The sequence below is a fragment of the Myotis daubentonii genome, chromosome X, assembly GCF_963259705.1.
Source record: "Myotis daubentonii chromosome X, mMyoDau2.1, whole genome shotgun sequence".
Taxonomy (NCBI): Eukaryota; Metazoa; Chordata; class Mammalia; order Chiroptera; family Vespertilionidae; genus Myotis; species Myotis daubentonii.
In genome coordinates this window covers 100,673,154-100,684,783 of record NC_081861.1, presented here as the reverse complement: position 1 = coordinate 100,684,783, position 11,630 = coordinate 100,673,154, and the positions used below count along the sequence as shown (strand labels likewise).

Genomic DNA, 11,630 nt, shown 5'->3' with positions numbered 1-11,630 from the left:
ATCAGGAAGAATCAGAAAACCTGAATAGGCCAATAACAACTGATGAAGTCGAAGCAGTAATCAAAAAACTCCCAGCAAACAAAAGTCCAGGTCCGGATGGCTTCCAAGAGGAGTTTTATCAAATATTCAAAGAACTAACACCTATAGTCCTCAAACTATTCCAAAAATTCCAAGAGGAAGGAACACTTCCAAGATCTTTTTATAAGGCCAGCATTATCCTAATTCCAAAACCAGATAAAGACACTACAAAGAAAGAGAATTACAGGCAAATATCCCTGTTGAACATAGATGCTAAAATCCTCTACAATATATTAACAAATCGGATCCATCAATATGTTAAAAAGATCATACACCATGACCAATTGGGGTTTATTTCATGGATGAAAGGCTTGTACAATATTCTTAAATCAATAAACATGATACATCACATAAACAAATTGCAAGACAAAATTATACGATCATAACAATAGACACAGAAATAGCATCCAACAAAATCCAACACTCATTTTTTATAAAAACACTCAGCAAAGTGGGAATAGAGGGAGCATACCTCAACATGATAAGGGACATATATGACATACCTACAGTGAACATACTCAATGGTAAAAAACTAAAATAATTTCCCCTAAGAACAGGAACAAGACAGGAATGTCTGTTTTCACTACTCTTATTCAACATAGTACCTGAAGTTCTAGCCACAGTGATCAGACGAGAAGAAATAAAAGGCATCCAAATTAGAAAGGAGGAAATGAAACTCTCATTATTTGCAGATTATTTGTACATAGACAACCCTAAAGACTCCTTGCCCTAACCGGTTTGGCTCAGTGGATAGACCATTGGCCTGTGGGCTCAAGACTCCACCAAAAACTACTAGATTTAATAAATGAATTTGGCAATTTAGCAGGATGCAAAATCAACAACCAAAAATCAATGTTTTTTTTTATACACCAATAATGAATTCTCAGAAACAGAAACTCAACAAACAATCCCATTTACCATTGCAACAAAAAATTAAGATATTTAGGAACAAACTTAACCAAGGAGGTAGAAGGCTTGTGTACAGAAAACTACAGGACGTTGAAAAAAAGAGTTAGAAGTCTATATAAACAAGTGGAAGAATATACCATGTTCATGGATTAGTAGAATCAACATCACTAAAATGTCTGTATTACCTAAAGCAATCTACAGATTCAATGCAATCCATATTAAAATATCAACAGTATATCTCTCAGATCTAGAACAAATAGTCCAAAAATTTATGTGGAACCAAAAAAATGCCCTGAATAGCTGCAGCAATCTTGAGAAAGAACGTTAAAGTTGGAGGAATCACAATACCAGATATCAAGTTATAGAACAAAGCCACTATACTCAAAACAGCCTGGTACTGGCACAAGAACAGGCATATAGATTAGTAGAACAGAACAGAGAGACCAGAAATAGATCCAAGCCATTACACTCAATTAATAATTGATAAAGGAGGCAAGAACATGCAATTGAGTCAAAAGAGTCTCTTCAATAAATTATATTGGGAAAATTGGACAGATACATGCCAAAAAATTACAGTAGACCACCAACTTACACCATTCCCAAGAATAAACTCAAAATGGATAAAAAACTTAAATGAAAGTCAGGGATCCATAGGATCCCTAGAAGAAACCATAGGCAGCAAAATCTCAGACATCTCCCATAGCAATGTTTCTGGATACATCTCTAGGGCAAAGGAAACTAAGAAGAAAATAAAGAAATGGACTACATCAAAATAAAAAGCCTCTGTACAGCTAAAGAAACCATCAATAAAATGAAAATGGAGTCTCTTGTATGGGAGAACATATTTGCCAATGATACATCTGATAAAGAGTTAATATCCAAAATATATAGGAACTCATACAACTTAACAAAAGACAAAGAATCCAATGAAAAATTGGTAAAGGGCCTAAATAGACACTTCTCCAAAATGGACATACAGACAGCCAAGAAACATAGGGGAAAATGCTCAAAGTCAATGATAATCAGAGAGATGCAAATCAAAAGGACAATGAGGTATCATCTCACACCTGTCAGAATGGCTACCATCAAAAAATGACAAGTGTTGGCGAGGTTGTGGAGAAAAGGGAACCCTAATACACTGCTGATGGGAATGCAGACTGGTGCAGCCATTATGAAAAATAATATGGAGTTTCCTCAAAAAATTAAATATGGAACTGCCATTTGAACCAGTGATCCCATTTCTAAGAATATATCCTAAGAAACCTGAAACAATTTGATAGAATATATGCACACCTATGTCCATAGCTGCACAATTTACAATAGCTAAGATCTGGAAATAGCCCAAGTGCCCATCAGTAGATGAGTGGATAAAAAAGCTGTGGTACATTTATACCATGAAATACTATGCAGCAGTACAAAAGAAGAATATCTTACCCTTTGAGACAGCATGTTGGGACCTGGAGAGTATTATGCCAAGTGGAATTAGTCATGCAAATAAAGATAAGTATCACATGATCTCATATCAATGTGGGATCTAATTAACAAAATAAACTGATGAATGGAGTGGATCCAGAGACCTGGAAGTATGGAACAGGGTGTGGAATCTTGGAGGGAAGTCGGGGGGGGGGGGGGGGAGGGTTGGTGAGTGGGAAGTAATCAACCAAGAACTTTGTATGCATATGTGCATGGCCCAAGGCCACAGACAATGGGCCAGTGAGGGCCTGGGGCAGGCGGCAGGAGCGGGCTGGTGGGGGTCAATGGGAGATAAAGGGGACATATATGTAATACTTTGTACAATAAGAAATATATATATATTCAATACAACATTGAAGGAGCACATATCAGGGAAATGTGCAAAGTGAGAATATCTCATTTCCCAAGGAGAAAGCACAGTGTGTTATACGGATTTTTCAAAGAAATAATATGCATAATAAATTCCTCTCATACACACCATCATGCCAAAGATGGTTAAACGTGGATTCTTGCCCATTGAGGCACAGCAGGATAAAAATTATAGGATGTTTAACCAGGTGTCTCCAGGGTTGTCCACCACTGCTGTCAACCAAAATGTTCCAAACGGTTCCTCTCAGACTACTTGCATTAATGAATATGATGGTGTCATAAACCATGTGGGATTCTGTACTTGCCTTAATGAAAATTTATTGCCCCATGAATGATTAATGCTTAATCTGAATGTTTCATAGTTTCTATATTACTGAGATACCACACAATGGAACTCATCTACATTTTGTGTTGCTCTTTCCATCCCCATTAAAAATATAATTAATTGCTGCATCTGTTTTATTTTACTGAATTGCTCATTTTTTTTAGAAACTAAATGTTACAATTTATTCCATCTTAATGATTACAGATATTATAGGGCAGGGTGGGTAAATAAGGAAAATAAAGCAAATTCCTTTCTCCGCTAACAGTATTTTGGCACTTTCATGATATACAGGTTGACTTAATTCATTGACTTAGGTTGAAAGCTGGCCACAGCAGCAAATCTTTGCAATTTAGGATCTTCCTCCATAGCTTACTCTAAGGATCTTAATGACTGGACTACCCTATGAACTCTGAAATGGTGTTTGCTCTAACATTTTTGAAGCTTACACATTTTAATCTGAGATTTGATACCTCTTGTTAAGGCAGGGAACTGTTAAAAGATTTCTCCTGGCTAACCCAGTCCACCATTGAGAAATCTTAACAGTTAAGTTACTATATAAAAATAAAACTGTTCCCAAGCATTGATTGAAACAGTTGTGCTGGGATCCCTTTTCAGAGCATTAGCTCCCTGAGAGAAAAGAGGTCCTAACCAGTTGCTTCCATGAACAATGACTCCAGTACAGTATATCTAATGTCCTTTGAGGCATAACTCAAGAGGTCAGGCAACCATGATTATCCTGACAAGTTTACCAGTCTCTCTCTCTCTCTCTCTCTCTCTCTCTCTCTCTCTCTCTATATATATATATATATATATATATAGTGTGGCCCAGTGCACAGAATTTGTGCACAGGAGGTGTCCCTCAGCCTGGCCTGCACCCTCTCCAATCTGAGACTCCTCAGGGGATGTCCAGATAGGGCCTAAACTGGCAGTTGAACATCCCTCTCACAATCCTGGACCGCTGGCTCCTAACCACTCGCCTGCCTGCTCAATTGCACCTAACCACTTCTGCCTGCCAGCCTGATCACCCCCTAACTGCTTCCCTGCCGGCCTGATTGATGCCTAACTGCTCCCTTGCTGGCCTGATCGCCCCCAATTGCCCTCCCCTGCCGGCACCCAGAGAGTATCTTAAGTAGAGGCACAGCTACTTCAGCTAAGTGTGTAATGTTGAATTAGGCCACCTGGCATCCAGGTGCATAAGTTACTTCAAAAATAAACATTTTTGGGGTGGTGTGAAAATTTGGTCTCTGATATTGAAAGAAAAAAAAATATTGCTTTAAAATAATGACAACACCTATTTCAAATATTGTAATGAAAGTATGAAAAAAACCCTCACATAAAAAGGCTGAAAAAATGTTATTTTACTTTGAAGACAGAAATAACTGAAAATAACAGGTTTCTTTTAGGCCACATCTTAAAAAGGTAGCTGCTTTTTTATGTCTTAGACCTATACAAAGGTCTTAAAAGACCCCTGTCCCTGCCTCCTGAAGATTTTAGATTAACACGTTTGTCTTAAAAACTCTGAGGTGCCTAATTTTTAAAAACAACTGATCATACCCCCTTCCTCAACCATATTGTCACATCATCCAAGTTATACTTTATAAACAGCCTTGATGTGCTACACACGTGCAAAAGGCACACAAAGTGGGTAAACTACTTTGCCTAAGAAGTATATATTGGTAATCACTTAGTTACATTATTTTATTTTTGTAAAATGAGAACTGATTGAACAAACCTTTCAAACAGACCCACCAGACGATAAATATCACCATATGTTTGATTCACAGTACATTTGGGCATAAAAACTTCAATTACAGCTTTGTGTTTAGTATCAAAAAACCTTTTCTTGTGTGCGTGTTTTCGCTACAGATCCCTTGCTCTGGATTACATTTTGAAAACTGCTTATTATAGATAAAGCACCTTTCCAGGTACGCTTCTGAGAAACAGATGTATTTATGCACACAAAGGTGTGTGCACACATTTTCACGCACAAATGTCCATATGATGCCTGCACCAGGCTCCCAGCACATGCCCACAGAGTGTGTGCGGCTGTGCACCCAGGTCCCGGCATAAACAGCCTGCCCTGAACACGATGGAGCCCCACTGGCCTCCCCAGCAAAGTTTTTTGTTTTGTTCTGTTTTGTTTTGTTTTTATTTTGAAATAGTTTTATTGGCTTATAAGACCTTTACATATTAAAAAATACCCCAGAACACTATGCAGTATTAAATCACAATTACATTTTTTTTTACCAATTAAAACTACCCAGAATATACATTTTTAAGGGAAAAAAAATCCTACAGAACTGAATTCTGAAATGACATTATGATTTAAATACTATGACAAAATAAATAATTCCTTATAACATTGATTCATTGCACAAAGCTGCCAGACACTTCCAAACGCATAACAATTGTAGAGTACAAATGAACGCAATTCAACATTACACATTTAGCTGAAATAGCTGTGCCTCCACTTACGAAATCTCAAATTTCTGGCACAAAAAGTTGGGCTGTTTTAACTTTAAACAACTTCACAATTCATTTACTCTCTTTCTGGCCATTCCTATTTTAAAAAAAGAAGAAGAGGAAGAAAGAAAAGAAAGTAACATACTTCTGCTGTCAGAGCCTCAAAAAGTCAGCATCTCCTCTGCTTAAAGAAATCCACTCCTCTCCATTCTTCAGGCAGGTATTCCTGGTCCACAGGCTCGCTGTACATGGGGTTGTATTGAGGAGGAAACTGGTCTTGCAAGGTGTGTCAGGCCATAAAAACTGTGAACAATGCACTGCCCTGGGTGGGGGGAGGTCATTATGGCTGGCCCCAGGACAGATCATCGGATATGGACCGGGGACCCCCAACACCTGGGAGCCTTCCTATAAGCCCACAAAAGAGGGAGGAACCATATCGGCAAGACAAAGACCCCAGAAGGTTATAAAAAGTGAAGCCCTCTGCATGTTACTCACTCTGATTTGGAAATTATTCCCGGAGTCCACTAGTGTTAATAAATGGGGTCCTGCCCTGACTGCCTTGGCTTAGTGGATAGAGCATTGGCCTGCATACTGAAGGGTCCCAGGTTCGATTCCGGTCAAGGGCATGTACCTTGGTTGCAAGCACATCCCCAGTAGGGGGTGTGCAGGAGGCAGCTGATCGATGTTTCTTTCTCATCGGTATTGCTAACTCTCTATCCCTCTCCCTTCATCTCTGTAAAAAAAAAAATCAATAAAATATATATTAAAAAAATAAATAAATAAATAAATAAATAAATAATAAACGGGGTCCCTCCCTTTCTCTAGGAAGCGTGCTTGGTATTTCTTTGGTCTTCTGAAACATAATTTGCAGCCCTTGCCATAGCCAATGTCCTTCATGAGCCGGGTTGGCGAGTTCCTCAGGTGCAGTGGGATGGGGGCAGAGGCCCCTGGTGGTTCCTTGGGCAGGCTTTGACGTTGTTGTAGGTGCTGTACACCTCAATAGACTTTGAGGTTCTGGCAAAATAAACTACACACTGGGCCAGAAGCACCTCACATTCAGGCATGCCTATGAAGTGACAGTCCTTGTAGGTGGCCAGTGCTTGTGCTAATGCGAATGGGTCTGCCAGACGTATGTCTTCACTGGCAAACCTCATCAGCCTCCTTGCCACATACAGTGGGTCCTCTCCTCCTTCTAGCATGCATGCCAGCCAGTAGAAGGAGGCGTTGGGGTCTGAACCCTGCATCAACTTATGAAGAGCAGAGATGCAGTTGTAGTGCTCTTCTCCTGCTCGGTCATATAAAATGTGAGACTTCTGGAGGCCTTCCTTCACATCATTCTTAGTGATCAGAACTCTACTGGAAGAATATGCTTGCCCACTCTTCTTACAAAACATCTTCCTGGAGCTTAACCTGACTAGCACCACCAGCTGCAGTACATTCATTCCAATTTGGACTCCCCAGCAAAGTTAACCAACTATGCTACACCAGCTGCCCCCACCCCCACCCCCACCCTGTGCAGAGCCCTGGGCTGAGTGGCTCGGGTGGGTGTGGACTGTGTGGCCCCAGGCCCCAGGCCCTGTGGGGGTGGAGAGGTTCAAGCTGCAGCTGGTGACACCTGATGACCTGGGGGATACCTGGCACCCCAGCCTCGCTGACTCCGCGGGCCACTGTACCTCTGCAGTCCTCCGCAGCCCTCCGGCTGTGACCAGTGCAGTCCATCCAGCATGGTCCATTCATCTGCATGCCCCCGAGGCCATCCGGCCACATGTGCTTGGGCAGCTCCCGCCTGGCCACATGCACTCCAGCTGCTCCAGCCCAGACTCTGCTTTCCTGCGCCTGGCGGCAGACCCAGTGTGACTGCGCTGAGCTGCGCCTTGGTGATTGCACTTAGAGAAGCTGCCCTTTATTTTTAAAAGACTGCACCGCACATGCCCAGCCCTCAGCGCCACCCTGGCCTGGGTGAGGGACCACCAGTGGTTTGAAGGTTGGCAAAACCCCTGATCATGGTGGGGGTCCCCTCTGGGGCATTGGACCAGCCTGGGCTAGAGGCCACCAGCATTTTGAAGGCTGGCCTTGCCCCTGTTCCCGGTTGGGTCCCCTCATGGTGACCGGTCATCTGTCTGGTTGTGACAGCCCTAGGCTATTATTAGTATACTAGAGGCGCGGTGCACAAAAATTTGTGCACTGGTGGGGGAGGGGGGGTGGGGGGTGTCCCTCAGCCCGACTTGTACCCTCTCACAGTCTGGGACCCCCCGGGAGATAACCACCTGCTGGCTTAGGCCCACTCCCCAGATGGCAGATGGCAAGCCAGATCCCTCAGTGCCTGCCTCGCCTCCCTGGGTCACGCACATGGCAGGGCCAATCCGGGGGTTGGGGCGCCACCCCGGGGTCGGGTTGCACATGGGATGCCCAGGCGGGCCGGCTGATCACTGCTGCCCCGCCTGGCCACCCGGGGTCGGGTCGCACACGGACGCTCGCCACCCTGGGTCGAAGATAGCAGGCCCGGATGGCTGCAGGGCAGGTGGGATGGTGCTGTCCCGCCCCACTGCCTCGGGTCACAAATAGCAAGCCCAGATGGTGGCAGGGCAGGCAGGATTGTGCTGTCCCGCCCTGCCTGCAGTATGCAAATTAGCCGCCATCTTTGTTGGCGGTTGATTTGGATATCGCTCTGATTAGCCAATGGGAGGCGTAGTGAAGGTATGGTCAATTACCATGTTTGTCTATTAATAGATAGGATATATTTAAAGCTGATCTCAGATGAAATATTGCAACCATAATCCCAAGAAATCATTCAGTTTAGCACAGCGAGTTCCTGCAAGATGTCAGAGCAAGTGAGAAATCATCCCAAAGTAAAAAGTGATGGTTTATCATCTTACAGGTGAGAGGAAAACATCAAGGAGCAAAATACAACCTCATTAAATTGATGGATATCTTCACAGCTTTAATTGACAAAATCCAGAGGGCTCAATTCCTGATTTGAGGAGTCTATTTTCAAGGTGACTGTCAAGGTAAATAAGAGCTTTCAGGCTTGTCTCTGCCATGGACCATGATCTCCAGTCCTTCAGTGGGAATCTCCTTCTCCTTTATTGCTTTCTGAACATACTGCTGGTAGTGCTTGAAGAGGTTGGTGCACGGGTCCCCAGAGCTGTCCCTCTGAGGAACTTCTCGGCAAACCAGTGATTAAAGCACTCATCATACTCGCGCTTCATGTCAGTGCAACCCTCCCCTATGCTGTTCATGGCGGTGGCCTAATTGTTCATTTTTAACCATTAAATATTTGCTGCAGAAATTTACCTGAAGAGATTTCACGCATCTCTAGTAATTTAAATTTTGCTTGGAATCATAATAACTATCTGATATTCTAGATAACCCTAAAATGAATGAGCTTATCTGTCAATGAGAAGGCATATGTGTATCCTTCAATCAATTTTTGAAGGCTTAAAAAAAGATATAAATACTTGTAAAAAAAGAGCTGTGATATGATCATCATAAAAACAATCATTGGAAAAATATCCTCAGGTGAGGATCAACAAAAACAAAAAAGCAAAAACAAAAAACTCACAGAACTGTACACTAAGATGCATGAATTTTACTACATGTGAATTATACCTTAATGAAAATATTTAAATTGAAAAGAAAAGATTTTTAAAAATGAATAAAATCTAACACAGAGAAAACAAACAAACAAAGATGTAGAAGGAGTGTTTGAGTCAGGAAGTTAGCCCGAATGAACTGCCATCGTTCACTGCTTCTCTGGTCGTGGGTCCCAAGAAAGAAGGTTGAAAGTATCAGAAGGTGCCTCTAGACATGGGAGGAAAGCCCCACTTAATGAGAAGGGAAATAAGGTGATCTAAGTAATGGCACCATATGTTACCAGTGATGTTGGCACCAAAACAGCACCAGTTACCAGCAAGTTGTACCTCGCTTCTTGAGTTTGGCAAAGAAATAATTCAGAGCCAGAAAATCAAAATTATAAGAGAAGGTTTATTTATAAAGTTACAGAGGTAGTAGAAGTGAGCCAGCTTGGCTGTATAGGCTAAGGAAACAAGTTACAGAGGTATAAGAAGGACCCTTATAGCTTAGGAGAGTGAAAGGCAAATGTAACATACCTGGGGGGAGAATGAGGGGGATGGGAAATGTGTGGCATGCTTCCCCAGAGGGATATTTTGAGCTGGGTCCTTAGTCTTGAGGGTTTTAAAGGCTGGGAGTTTAGGAGAGCTAAATAGACTATTCATCAGCTTTATGCTGATGCCCCCAAATGAAATTTATTTCCCTGACTTTATCTGTCCTTGTGTCTAGTTTGCACCAGTGGCACTAATTGGATTTCTGCTATCTATCTCCCTGAGTAGAGTTATTTAAGCTATTTACTATATGGTTTGGGAGGAGAAATATAAACCATTTACTCTTAAGTGTCCTTGGTTAGGGAGGATAGGATTCTGTTGTTATTTACTAGATGGCTATAAACTGCTTGGCCATTTAACTATCTGTCTTAGTTTCCCTATTCCACTTGTCCTGGCTTACTAGCCTGTCTCACTTCCATTGACCTATTTTCAATTTTACTTATTCTTTTATTGGCTGCATTGAGTCTACTAATGAGCCCATCTAAGACATTATTTTATTTATTTATGTATTTATGTATTTATTTATTTATTTTACTCACCCAAGGATATGTATATTTGTTTTAGAGAGAGAGAGAGAGAGAGAGAGAGAGAGAGAGAGAGAGAGGGAGAGAGAGAGAGAGAGAGAGACATCAATGTGAGAGAGAAATATCAACTGGTTGCCTGCTGTATGCACCTGACCAGGGATCAAACCCACAACCTAGGTATGTACCCTGAGCAGGAATCGAACCCACAACGTTTTGGTGCAGGGCATGACCCTTCACTTACTTAGCCACCTGACCAGTGAAAAACATTCTTTATTTCTATTAAAGTATTTTTTTATTTCTAGCATTTAGTTTTTATTTTTTTCTGAAAGATTCCATCCATCTGCTTATATTATCTCTTTTTTTTTAATATTGTCTACTTTTTCCATTAGAACCTTCAACATATTAACCATAGTTTTTTTTTTTTTTCAGTTCTCCATCTAATAATTCCAAAATTTCTGTCATATCTGAATCTGGTTCTGAAGCTTGCTTTGGTTCTTCAGACTACATTTTATCATGCCTTTTATCACACCTTGCAATTTTTTCTTAAAATCTGCATACAATGAATCAGGTAAAAAATGACTATAAATAGAGTCCTATTGTGATGATTTATGTTAATCTAGATAAGAGTTGTACTGTATTTAATATTTTTTACAGCCTCAATTTCTTTAGTGTCCTTGTTTTTATTTACCCTTTTAGATTTGTGGCTTCCTTATATACTGATACTCAGAAAGAGTCTGGGTTTTGCAGATATTTCAGTTGTAAGCCACTGTTACAACCAATTTTTTGAGCCACCATGATGTGGTGGTAGATTTTTGAGGGAGAATGTTCTTTAATTTTCCAGTAAGTTTCAGTCTTTTAGTGGGCTAGTGACTGAGGGCTGTGGCCTTTCCAAAAATTTCTGTTCCTCCATAGTGGTATAGTTTTTGCCCTCTTCCCCCTGCTCTCTTTCCTAGTTGCATCATTCTTAATTTATTTTCTTGAAGACTTGTTCCCATGTTGACTATGCCTTACCCCTACCTTAGGTGAGAAAGAAAGGCTCATAAATATTTTCCCTCATTTGGAATAAGATTTCAGAACTGTACTTTGGAGGGTAGCTTTTTGTTTCCATTATATGAACCTCTCATAATGGCCAGATTAAGCAAGTAAGACAGAGTAGAAAGTGTTGGGGTAGAAGGAGATAATTATATAGCCTGTGATATTCTTAAGATATCACAATTTCACTATCAATGATGCTATTGTAGTCACCCCCCACTAGGCACACGTTATGTATTTCTGCCATTTAATTAAATTAAAAATAATTAAGAGCATGATCAATTCCCCAATAACCTTCAATTTCTTTTCTTTTGTTAATCCTCACTCAAAGATATT

At 41.1% G+C, this 11,630-nt stretch overlaps 2 pseudogenes; both read right to left on the bottom strand.

The window, feature by feature from the left end:
* Positions 1-5,713: 5,713 nt before the first annotated feature.
* LOC132224401 (ATPase WRNIP1-like) lies at positions 5,714-7,059 on the bottom strand (annotated as a pseudogene).
* Positions 7,060-8,377: 1,318 nt separating this feature from the next.
* On the bottom strand, positions 8,378-8,856 carry LOC132224363 (TP53-regulated inhibitor of apoptosis 1-like; annotated as a pseudogene).
* Positions 8,857-11,630: the final 2,774 nt, after the last annotated feature.